The 13,835-nt window shown below is 32.0% G+C and overlaps 1 protein-coding gene across 1 annotated transcript in view; it reads right to left on the minus strand.

Moving 5' to 3' along the window:
• Positions 1–7,447, minus strand: part of LOC309620732 (tigger transposable element-derived protein 1-like) — a 69,941-nt gene extending 62,494 nt beyond the window's left edge. The window contains exon 1 of the mRNA XM_082377598.1: positions 1–7,447. This exon is cut by the window's left edge and continues 21,597 nt beyond it. The gene's annotated coding sequence lies outside the window, so the exon portion shown is untranslated.
• Between the last annotated feature and the right edge of the window lie 6,388 nt (positions 7,448–13,835).

Genomic DNA, 13,835 nt, shown 5'->3' on the forward strand with positions numbered 1-13,835 from the left:
AGTTTATTATGTGGACATAAGCTTTGAACTCCATTGGGTTAATACCAAGGAGTGCTATTGTTGGATCATATGTGTCTTAGTCTTTTCAGGATGCTATAACCAAGTACTATAGACAGAGCAGCTCATAAACAACAAGAATTTATTTCTTATAGTTTTGTTATGACAAGCAGTTATATCTTTTTCACCACTTCATCATTGTGTACGACCTCACTTCATCTCTGGTAACTTTTCTTTCTCTAAAATTTCTGCTGTATTTAGGGGCTTCCCTGGTGGTGCAGTGGTTGAGAATCTGCCTGCCAATGCAGGGGACACGGGTTTGAGCCCTGGTCTGGGAAGATCCCACATGTCGCAGAGCAGCTAGGCCCGTGCACCACAACTACTGAGCCTGCACGTCTGGAGCCTGTGCTCCGCAACAAGAGAGGCCGCGACAGTGAGAGGCCCATGCACCACGATGAAGAGTGGCCCCCTCTCGCCACAACTAGAGAAAGCCCTCGCACAGAAATGAAGACCCAACACAGCCAAAAATAAATAAATTAATTAATTAATTAATTTTAAAAAATGTTATAATTTCCACCTGAGTTTTAGAAAAAAAAATTCTGCTGTATTTGAAATTATTATAGCTACTCCCACATTCTTTTGACTAGTGTTAGCATGATACATTTTTCGTCATCCATTTATTTATAATCTATATGTGCTTTTCTATTTAAAGTGCATTTCTTTTAAACCACAGGTATTTGTGTCTTGCTTTATGATCCATTCCAAAAATCTTTGTCTTTCAATTGGTGTATTTAGACTATTGCTGTTCAAAGTAATTCTTGATGTAGTTGGACTTACATCTACCATATTTGTTACTATTTCCTATTTGTTGTCTTTGTTCTCATTTTTGTCTTTTTTCCTTTTTCTGCATTTTGTGTTTGTATTTGGGCATATAATTCCATATTCTCTCCTTTCTTAGTATATCAGTTTTAGTTTTTTTGCTTTTTTTTTTTCCTTTTTTTTACTGGTTGCCCTAGAGTTTGCAAAATGCATTTACAACTAAGCCAAGTACAGTTTAAAATAACACTATACTACCTCACAGGTAGTACAGGTACCTTATAATAACAAAAAAATCCTAATTATTCTCTCCCTTTCCTTGTATCATTGCTGTCATTCATCTTATTTATACAGAAACATATATAAGTATATATATGTATAAATATATATAATGCATTATTGGTATTGTTAATTTGATTGAAAACATTATCAGTTAGATCAATGAAGAACAAGAAAATAAAACTTTTTATTTTACATTCACATATTCCTTCTATGATGCTATTTTTTCTGTGGATTTAAGTTTCTTTTTTTATTGATGTTTTTTTATTGATGTTATTTAATTGACTTATAATATTACATTAGTTTCAGATGTACAACATAGTGATTCAATATTTTTAAACATTACAAAATGATCACCATGATATGTCTAGTTACAATCTGTCACCATACAAAGTTATTACAATTATTGAATATATTCTCTACAAGGTACATTACATCACTGTGACTTATTTATTTTATAACTGGAAGTTTTTACCTCTTAATACCCTTCACCTATTTCATGCAAACCCCCACAACCCTTTTTTCTGGCAACAACCACTGTGTTCTCTGTACCTATGAGGAAGTTTCTGTTTTGTTGTTTCTTCATTTGTTTTCTATTTAGATTGCATGTATAAATGAGATCATATGGTATTTGTCATTCTCTGTCTGAGCTATTTCATTTACCATAATACCCTAAAGGTCCATCCATGTTTTCACAAATGGGAAGATACCATTCTTTTTTTATGACTGAGATGTGTCAGTTTTTTTATGACTGAGATGTGGCATATGACTGAGATGTGTCCATTCATCTATCAGTGGACACTTAGGACACTTCCATATTGTGGCTATTGTAAATAATGCTACAGTGAACAATGGGGTACATATATCTTTTTAAGTTAGTGTTTTCATTTCATTTTCTTTGGAAAAATACCCGGAAGTGGAAATGCTGGATCATATAGTAGTTCTATTTTTAACTTTCTGAAAAACCTCCATGACGTTTTGTATACTGGCTGTACCAATTTATATTCTCACCAATAAAGCACAAGTGTTCTGTTTTCTCCACATCCTTGCCAACCCTGGTTATGTCTTGTCTTTTAGATAATAGCCGTTGTGACAAGTGTGAGGTCATACCTCACTGTGGTTTTGATTTGCATTTTCCTAATGATTAGTGATGCTGAGCACCTTTTCATGTGCCTCTTGGCCATTATTTTGTATTCTTTGAAAAAATGTCTATTCAGATCCTCTGCCCATTTTTGGATCAGATTAATTGTTTTTATGATATTGAATTGTATGAGTTCTTTGTATATTTTTGATATTAACCTCTATTGGATATATCTTTTGGAAATATCTTCTCCCATTCAGTGGGTTGTCTTTTTCATTTTGTTGATGGTTTTCTTCACTGTGCAAAAGTTCTTAGTTTGATGTAGTCTCATTTATTTTCACTTTTGTTACCCTTTCGTGAGGAGACAGATTTTAAAATATATTGCTAAGACCAATATCAAAGAGCTTACTGCCTAAGATTTTTTTCTAGGAGTTTCATGTTTCTGATCTTACATTCAAGTCTTTTGTCCATTTTGAGTTAATTTTTGTATATGTTGTAAGATCATATATGGTTCAGTTTCATTATTTTCCATGTAGCTGTTCAATATTCCCAACACCATATGGAAGAAACTGTCTTTCTCTCCCTGTATATTTTTGCCTCCTTTGTTGTAGATCAATTGACCTTATAAGAGTTGGTTTATTTCTGGATTCTCTCCTCTGTTTCACTGAACTGTCCATTTTGGTGCCAGTACTGTACTGTTTTGATACCGTAGATTTGTAGAATAGTTTGAAACCAGGAAACATGATATCTCCAGATTTGTTCTTCTTTCTAAAGATTTCCTTGATTATTTAGGGTCTCTTGTGATTCTATACAAATTTGGGGATTATTTGTTGCCTATAAGAGACTCTCTTCAGATCTAAAGACACATACAGACTGAAAGTGAAGGGATGGAAAAATATATGTCATGCAAATTGAAATGAAAAGGAAGATGAGGTGGTGATACTCATATCACACAAAATAGACTTTAAAGCAATAACGGTAACAAAAGACAAAGAAGGGCACTACATAATGATAAAGGGGTAATCCAAGAAAAATATATAACATTATTAAATATTTATGCACCTAATATAGGAGCGCATAAATATACAAATCAAATATTAACAGACATAAAAGGAGAAGTTGAAAATGATAGTAGGGAATTATCATACCACACTTACATCAAGTAATAGATCATTGTGACAGAAAATCAATAAGGAAATGTTGCCCTTAAACAGCACATTAAACTAAATTGAACTGGTAGGTATATATGGAGCATTCCATCTATAACCAGAATAATACACATTCTTTTCAAGTGTACATGGAATGTTCTCCAGAATAGTTCACATTTTAGGCCACAAAATAAGTCTCAATAAATTTTAAAATATTGAAATCCTATCAAGCAGTTTGTTCTACCACAATGGTATGAAACTAGAAATCAATTACAAGAAGAAAACTGGAGAAATCACAAGCATGTGGAGACTAAACAACATGCTACTAAATAATCAATGGGTCAACAAAGAAATCAAAGAGAAAAAAATACCTTGAGACAAATGAAAATGGAAGCACAATTTTCCAATATTGATGTGACCCAACAAAAGCAGTTCTAAGGGGGAAGTTCATAGAAATACAGGTCTACCTCAAGAAATGAGAAAAATTTCAAATGAGCAATCTAACACTTAATGGAACTAGAAAAAGAAGAACAATCAAAGCCCAATTTAGTAGAAGGAAGGAAACAATGAGGCTCAGAGTAGTAATAAATAAAACAGAGACTAAAAAATCAATAGAAAAGATCTATGAAACTAAGAGATGGCTCCTCGAAAAGATTAAAAAAAAAAAAAAAAAAGATAAACCTTGAGTCAAACTTATCAAGAAAAAAAAGGCTCAAATAACTAAAACCAGAAATGAAAGATGGGAAGTTACAAACAATACCACAGAAATGCAAATAATCACAAGAGGATACTACAATTATATGTCAATATATTGAACAATCTAGAAAAAAATGATAAATTTCTAGAAATACACAATTTTCCAAGACTTAATAAGGAACAAATAGAAAATCCAAATAGACCAATTACTACTAATGAAATTGAATCAGTAATTTAAAAAACAAACTCCCAACAAAAAAAGGCCAGGACCAGATGGCTTTACAATTGAATTCTACCAAGATTTACATAAGATTACCTAAAAATCCTCCACAAACTATCAAAAAATTGAAGAGGAAAGAATACTTCCATGCTCATTTTATGAGACCAGCATTACCCAGATACCCAAACCAGACAAAGACATTACAAAAAAAGAAATGACAGGCACATATTTCTGATGAACATAGATGCAAAAATCTTCATCAAAATATGAGCAAAAGGAATTTAGCAATACATTTTAACAATACCTTAAAAGTATCAAGTGATATTTATTCTAGGGATACAAAGATGGTTCAATATCTGCAAATCAATCAATGTGATACATCACAATAACAAAATAAAGAATAAAACTCATGATAATCTCAGTAGATGCAGGAAAAACATTTGACAAAATTTAACACCCATTTAAGATAAAAATTCTCAACAAATTGGGTATAGAAAAAGCTTACCTCAACATAATAAAGCCCATATATGACAAACCCACAGCTAACACCATATTCAATAGTGAAAACCTGAAAACGTTTCTACTAAGATCAGGATACCCACTCTCATTATTTTCATTCAATGTAGTATTGGAAGTCCTAGCCATAGCAATCAGACAAGAAAAAGAACAACAGGCATCCAAACTGGAAGGGTAGAAGTACAAACATCACCATTTTCAGAAGACAAAACATTATACATAGGAACCTCTAGACTCCACCAAAACTGAACTAATAAATCACTTCAGTAAATTTGCAGGACAAAAAATTAACATACAGAGATCTGTCATGTTTCTATACACTAATAGAGTTTTCAGAAAGATAAATTTTAAAAAAATTCCATTTACAATTGCATCAAAAGGAATAAAATACCTAGGAATAAACTGAACCAAGGAGGGGAAAGACATGTACTCTGAAAACTATATGACACTGATGAAAGAAATTGAAGAAGACGCAAATAAATTGAAAGATATACCGTGATCATGGGTTAGAATAATTAATATTGTTAAAATGTCCATACTACTCAAAGCACTTTACAGAGTCAAATCAACCCCTATCAAAATACCCATGGAATTTTTCACAGAACTAGAACATATAATACTAAAATTTATAGATCCAAGTTTCTGACCTGTATCATTTTCCTTCTTTCTGAAGAATGTCTAACATTTTTTAATAAGGCACATCTACTGGCAACAAATTCCCTCAATTTTTGTTTGTATGAGAACATCTTTATTTCTCTTTCCCTTTAGAAGGATAACTTTGCAGGGTACAGAATTCTAGCTGGGTGAGTTTTTTCTCTCGACACTTTAAATATTTCACTCATTCTCTTCTTGCTTGCACAGTTTCTGAGAAGTCAGATGTAATTCCTATTTTTTCTCCTCTATTGGTATAGTATTTTTCCCTCTGGCTTCTCTGAAGATATTTTTTGCCTTTGATTATCTATAGTTTTAAAATTATATTCCTAGGTGTAGTTTTTCTGGCATTTTCCTGTTTGGTATTCTCTGATCTTCCTGGATTTGTGGTTTTATGTCTTATGTTAATTTGAGGATATTTTCAGTCATTATTGTTTCAAATACATCTCTTCCTTTCTCTCTTTCCTCTTCTGATATTTCCATTATGAGTACGTTAGAACTTCAGTCGTTGTTACTCAGTTCTTGGATATTCTGCATTTAAAAAAATAAGAATCCTTTTTCTCTTTACTTTTCAGTTTCAGAGGTTTCTATTGAGATAGCCCCAAGCTCAGAGATTCTTCTCTCAGCTCTGTCTAGATTACTTGTAGGCACATTAAAGGCATTCTTCATTTCTGTTACAGTGTTTTTGATCTCTAACCATTTCTTTTTTGTTCTTTCTTAGAATTCCATCTCTCTACTTACATTGCCTATATGTTATTTTATTTTCTCCATCCATTAGAACTCTTAGCACATTAATCATAGTTGATTTAGATTTTTGGTCATATATGAATCTGGTTTTGATACTTTCTCTGTCTCTTCAAACTGTGTGTTTTGAATTTTAGTCTGCCATGTAATTTTCCCTTGGTAGCCATGCATGATGTACTACATTAAGGGAACTTGTAAATAGGTCTTTAGTAATATGGTGATAAGGTGTGGAGGGAGGGGTATGTTCTATAATCCTATGATTATGTCTCACTCTTTTAGTGAGCCTGTACCTCTTGATTGTAAACTTCACATTGGATTTTCAGCCCCCTTTACCCTTAGTGGCACAGGATGTCTAGATTGGGCTAATGTTGAATATTTCCATCCCTTCAACTCAGTTTGGTTCTGATAAAACCCCAGCAGATTAGGGTCAGGTTAAATAATTTCTCCTGAAGGAAGGTCTTGTTGAGAAGAATTAATGCTTTCTGGCCTATATCAAAATGGCTTATTTCCCCCTCTCCCTGCTGGAAGCATAAGGGGAGGGGAGTTCTCTCTGATATTCACTGTGAATACCTGGTAGTATTCCAAGAGGAAAAACTCACAAAATTGTACTGGATATATATATATATATATATTAGTGGATATATAAATATATCTAGTATATATTAGCAGATATATGTATATATATATTAATAGTGGATATATATATAAATGTAAATCTACTTTCAAATAACACTCTACTGCTTCAGGTGTAGTGCACTTGATGTATAACAGATTACTCCCAATTATGTCTTTTGCCATTTGTGATGTTGCTCCATTCATTTGACTTATGCAAATTGTATAATTACCCAATACATTATTTCTCTTATTCCTTTAATCAAATAGTTATCTTTTAAATAAATCTCCTATGCTTTTCCTTTCTTTGTGTAGATACAAGTTTATGACATGGCATTTTCTTTCTTCCTGATGATGTTCTGGGCATAAAGGTTTCTTTGTCTGTTTGTTGTTTGTTTTGTCTTAGTTTGTTTTGCTTCTTTTGTCTTTATTTCTCCTTCACTTTTTTTTCTTTTTCTTCCTTTCTTTTCTTCTCTCCTCTCCTCTCCCTCTTCCCCCTCCCCCCCCTTTTTTCATCTTATAATCCAGTTGTCCCAACACCATTTGTTGAAGAGACTATCCTTTCCCAATTTTGGGGTCTTGGCAACCTTCTCAAAGATCAGTTGAACGTATATGAATGGAATTATTTCTGTGCTCTCTATTGTGTTCCATTGACCTATATATGTCAGTCTTTACCCAGTACCATACTGTTTTAATTACTCTAGCTTTGTAATATATTTTGAAATTAGGACGTGTGATACCTCTAACTTTGTTCTTCTTTCTTAAGATTGCTTTGGCTACTCTAGGTCTTTCAAGATTTCACATAAATTTTAAAATTCTTTTTTCTATATCTGTAAAAGTGCCTTGGGATTTTGGTGGGGCTAGTATTAAATCTGTAGATCACTTTGGATAGTATGAACGTTTTAACAATATTGATTTGCTAATAGATGAACATGGATGTCTTTCCATATATTTGTGTCTTCTTTAAATTCTTCTATCAATGTTTATTTTTAATTTTTAGTGTATGTGTATTTACCTCCTCAGTTAAGTTTACTCCTAAGTATTTTTTTCTTTTTAATGCTACTGGAAATGGAATTGTTTTCTTAATTTCCCTTTGGAGTAGTTCAATGTTAGCTTATTGTAACACAACTGATTTTTACATGTTGATTTTGTATGCTGCAACATTCCTGAATTCATTTATTAGTTATAACAGGGTTTCTCATGGAATCTTTAGGATTTTCTACATATAGAATCATGTCAGCTATTAAAAACTCATTTTTTCTTCTTCCTTTCTGATTTGGATTCTTTTTATTTCTTTTTTCTTTTCAAATTGTTCTGGCTAGGACTTCCAATACTATGTTGAATATAAGTGTTGAGAGTGGGCACCCTTGTCTTGCCTTGATTTGAGTCAAAACTTTCAGTTTTTCACCATTGAGTATGATGTTAGTTGTAGCTGTGGGTTTGTTATTTATAGCTTTTATTGTATTAAAGTACATTTCTTCTATACCTCATTTCTTTATTGTCTTTACCATGAAATGGAGTTGATTTTGTCAAATGCTTTTTCTGCATATATTGAGATGATTACGTGATTTATGTCCTTTTTTCTGTTAATGCAGTGTACTGCATTGTTTTGTATATAGTCATTTGTATCAGAGGGCTAAATCCCTCTTGATCATGGTGAATGATCCTTTTAATGTGATGTTGAATTCAGTTTGCTAGTATTTTGTTGTGGGTTTTTGCATAAATGTTCATCAGCAATATTGTCCTGTAATTTTTTTTTTTTTTGGTAGTGTCTGTCAAGCTTTGGTATCAGAATAATGCTAGCTTTGTAAAATCAGTTTGAAAGTGTTCTCTCCTCTTCAGTGTTTTGGGAGAGTTTGAGAAGGATTGATATTAATCCTTCTTTAAATGTTTAATAGAAATTACTAATGAAGTGTTCTGATCCTGGGCTTTTCTTTTTGGAGCATTTTTGACTACTGATTCAACCTCCTTATTCATTATTAATCTGTACAAATTTCTTACTTCTTCATGATTTACCATTGATATCATATTCCTATTATATTATTATTATAAATTTTATTTATTGTCTCTAGGTTATGCAATTTGCTGGTTTATAATTACTTACAGTAGCCTCTTATAATCCTTTTTATTTCTGTATCTTCAGTCGTAATGTCTCCTCTTTTGTTTCTGATTTTATTGATTCTCTTCTTTCTTTCTTAGTCTAAAAAGAAGTTCCTCATTGTCAATTTTATTTTTTTTAAACAAGCTCTTTGTTTCATTGATTTTTCTATTATTTTCCTCGTCTCAGTTTCTATTATTTCTGCTCTAATATTTACTATTTCCTTTCATTTGTTAACCTTCAGCTTAACTTGTTCTTCTCTTTCTAGTTCCTTGTAATGTAAAGGTAAGTGGTTTATTGAGATTTTTTTTTCTTTTAATGTAGATGTTTATTACTATAATCTCCCATCTTAATACTGCTTTTGCTACATTCCCCAAGTTGTGGTATGTTTTGTTTTCATTTTCATTTGTCTCAGGATATTTTCTTATTCCCTTTTTGATTTCTTATTTGACTCATTGGTTGTTTAGGAAATTGTTGTTTAATTTCTACATATTTTTGATGTTTCCAATTCTCCTCTGTCTTTGATTTGTGATTTCATACAATTCTGGTCAGAAAATATGCTTGGTATAATTTCAGTCTTCTTCAGTTTGCTAAGACTTGTCTTGTGACCTAACGTGAACTATCCTAGAGAAGGTTTTATTAGTACTTGAGAAAAATAGTCATTATGCTGCTGTTGGAAGTAATGTTCTATAAATGTTCTGTTAGGGCCATGTAGTCTATTGTGCTAAGTCCTATGTTTCCATTTTGATTTTCTGTCTTGATGATCTATCCATTATTAAAAGTGGAGTATTGAAATTCCATACTATTATTTTGTTGCTGTCTATTTCTCCTTTTAGATCTGTCAGTGTTTGTTTTATGTATCCTAGTACCCTGAGGCTGTGTGCTATGTACTTCAATTGTTACATCTCTCTGATGAATTGATATTTTATCATTATATAAGGTTCTTTGTTGTCCCTCGTGACAGTTTATGATTTGAAGTCTATTCTGTCATATATATATATATATATATATATATATATATATATATATATATACATATATATATATATATATAAAACCACCCTACTCTTTTTTATTTGCAATTTGCATGAAATTTATTTTTGATCCCTTCACTTTCAGCCTATGTGCATCCCTAAATCTAAAATGAGTCTCTTGTAGACAACATATAGTTAGTTAATCTTGTTTTATTATCCATTCAACAGCTATGTCTCTTGGTTGGAGAGTTTAACACATTTACACTTAAAATAATTATTAAAAACAAAGATTTAACTTATTGCAATTTTGGTATTGGTTTTCTGACTATTTTGTAGTCCTTTTGTTCTCTTTTCCTCTCTCACTGTCTTTCTTTGTGTTTCACTGAAATTTTTAGTAGTGATATTATTTAATTCCTTTTACTTCTTTTTCTTCTCTGATTGCTGTGGCTAGGACTTCCAATACTATGTTGATTAAAAGTGGTGAGAGTGGGCATCCTTTTCTTGTTCCTTATCTTAGAGGAAATGCTTTCAGCTTTTCAAAATTGAATATGATGTTAGCTGTGGGTTTGTCATTTATGGGCTTTTTTATGTTGAGGTATGTTCCCTCTATGCCCACTTTCTGGAGAGTTTTCATCATAAATGGATACTGAATTTTATCAAAAGTTTTTCTGCATCTATTGAGATGATCATATGGTTTTTATTCTTCAATTTGTTAATGTTGTGTATCATACTGATTGATTTGCAGATATTGGAAAACTCTTGCATCCCTGGGATAAATCCCTCTTGATCATGGTGTATGATCCTTTTAATGTATTGTTGGATTTGGTTTGCTAGTGTTTTGTTGAGGATTTTTGCATCTATGTTCGTCAGTGATATTGGCCTGTAATTTTCTTTTTTTTGTCGTATCTCTGTCTGGTTTTGGTATCAGGGTGATGGTGGCCTAATGAAATGAACTTGGAAGTGTGAAGCTATAATAGTACAGTATAAGATCTATTATATGCAACAAGAAAATGAATCCCTTTCCAGAAACATAATTAGAAGTATAAATACTGAAAAGGAAGAGGAAAGTTGTAAATATTTGCAGAAAATTTATTGTCTACCAAAAATATGTAAGTGAATCAACTAAAAAACTACTAAAATTAATACATTTATTAATACATTTGGACAAAAATTTTACATACAAGTCTATTTATATGAATTTAAGTTTTTCAGAATTAAAATATTGTTTCTTCACTTTCGTGTGTAACTTAAAAGACATCATATATCAAGTTATATTACAAAGTTACTTCATTGAAAAGAAAATCATATTGACACAGGAACATCCAGACAAAAATGTAACAAAATAGAATATAAAGAAATAGACACATAAGAATACTGGTATTTACTATATTATCAATGTGACATTTAAATTATTAAAGGTAATTTACACTGAAAAAGAAGCCTAGTGCCATTCCGATTTTGTTATTTGTTATTAATATATTTTTGTCTCTCCAAAACCTGCATAATTTACTACTTAATCATAGAATATGAAATATTACCACAATATATTAAGATATTTTTCCTTAACCATCTTTTTTGGCACTCATTATGCCCTTTACATTTAAAAACGTTCCTTTCTCTAGTACTAAGAAAATTACTTTTTTAATTACATCCTCCCATTAATTTCATTTTTCTCTCTTCTGGAACTCCTATTACATTATGTTGGAACGAATTCTTGTATGCTAAATGCCTCATATTTTCTGTCATATTTTGCATATTTTTATCTTCTTATCTTTTATTTCAAAGAATATCTTTACTTTATTTTAAGTTATATGCATTTTGTTAATTAGCCCATCTTAAAAGTCTCTTTATTTTTTCCATTTAATTTTTTATTTCAATCAGTTTTTATTTTTTCCCATCCCTTCTTTTATGGAGTGTCCTGCTGTATTTTTATGGATACAATATCCTCTTGAATCTCCTAGATTTCAATATACACACTTACTTGCTTTTTGCCTTTATATTTCTAAAATCAGCCTGCACTTTTTTATGGACTGGATTTGGTCCCCAGAAAATTCATAGCTGAAGTCCTATTTCTCAGTGTTATGGTAATTTGAGATAAGGACTACAAGGAGGTAATTCATTTAAATGAGTTTATAAGTCTGGGGCCCTGACATAGGATTAGTGTCCTAATAAGAAAAAATACCACAGAACTCACCTTCTTCTCTCTCCATCATGTGCGGATACAGCAAGAAGGTGGTCCTCTGCAAGACAGAAGCAGAATCCTCACCAGAACCCAACCATGCTGGAGTCCTTGTCTCAGACTTCCAGACTCCAGAACTGTGGAAAAATTAATTTACTTCGTTTAAGCCACCCAGTCTATGGTACTTTGTTATGGCAGTCTGAGCTGACTAATACATACTTTTAACCAATTTGTACATATTTTTCTTTAAAAATTGATTTGATGTTATGTCTTAAATACTTTTCAGAATCGAGGAAATATATTACTTATACTTTTGGAATCCTTTTCTGTTCCTTGAATCTTTTTCTCTTTATTTTTCCAGGGACAATTTTTCTGCTTGCAATATTGATCCTTCCATTCAATGCTATTTGTTTCCATCAAAAGCCTAGTGACTTTCTTCACATATATAAATTAAGGACTATATTATTCAGTATAAGTTGCTATTGTCAGTTGTTATGGCCAGTTTTCTAATAGAAGTTCACAAGAGGGCTTTGCAGTAACAAACCTATGAAGGACAGAAATTGCCGAAACTTTCATTTCTCTTCAGACTGTGTGAACAGAGGAGAATCAGGACAATTGAGGATATCTAATGGTAAGAAAGCATTCATCCTTTTTTGCTATACAGAAACCTATGAATTACTGTAGTCACTTCACTCTTCTTCAACCACTTGTCTAATGCCTGCTATTGCTGGAATATCTCTTGAATCTACCATTACTTTCTGCTACTGCATGCATTCTACTTCATCTTTCCCCTTGAATACTACAATTTTGGTCATATTATCCACCCATTTAAATCTTTTCAATAGCTTTCTGTTGCTTTTAAGGAAATAAACAGAACTTAAGAACATACAAAATCCTCTATGATCTAACTCTAATTTGGCTTCATTTCTATACATTCTCTCTTGCTGTCCTTGATGCAACCAAGCTACTCTACTTTCTCTCTTTTGTACTAGTAATGCTTTCTCCCATCACTGGGCTTTTAAACATGCTTCCCCCTTTACCAGCCACATTCTTTCACCTTTGCTTTTAGTCACCTTTATGATCTCATCTCAAATATCACTTCCTCATGAACTACTTTTCTTAACTTCCTAAAGAAGTAAAATCCTTTTTCCCAGTTCTCTATTGAACCATGCATCTTTATGTCATAGACATAAGTGTGAGTTTTTGATCAATATCTGTCTCCCCCAACAAACAGTCAATTTAATGAGGACAGATAATGTGTCTGTTTTCACTCACCATATTACTCCTGGCATCTAGCAAAAAAAAAAAAAAATCTGCTCATAGTAGGAACTCAATATACATTTTATTAAAGAATATACAAATGAATAAATGAATTAAATACTTTAGTATATTTCATACCTCAATAATTGCCATTATGTTAGTTTGTTTGTTTTCTTGCTTGTTTCTACTTTTCCACTGGTGATGTTCAAAGTACCTTGGACTTTGCTCTGCTTCTTTTTCTAGCCTGATCTTTTCAGGCTCATGTATTTCCTCTGATCTGGAGGATTAATTCTTACTTTTTCAGCAGCCTACTTTTTTTTTTTTTCAATTTTTTTTTAACATCTTTATTGAAGTATAATTGCTTTACAATGGTGTGTTAGTTTCTGCTTTAAAACAAAGTGAATCAGTTATACATATACATATGTTCCCATATCTCTTCCCTCTTGCATCTCCCTCCCTCCCACCCTCCCTATCCCACCCCTCTAGGTGGTCACAAAGCACCGAGCTGATCTCCCTGTGCTATGCAGCTGCTTCCCACTAGCTATCTATTTTACATTTGGTAGT

Source organism: Balaenoptera borealis, assembly GCF_965194805.1.
Source record: "Balaenoptera borealis genome assembly, chromosome: X".
NCBI lineage: Eukaryota > Metazoa > Chordata > Mammalia > Artiodactyla > Balaenopteridae > Balaenoptera > Balaenoptera borealis.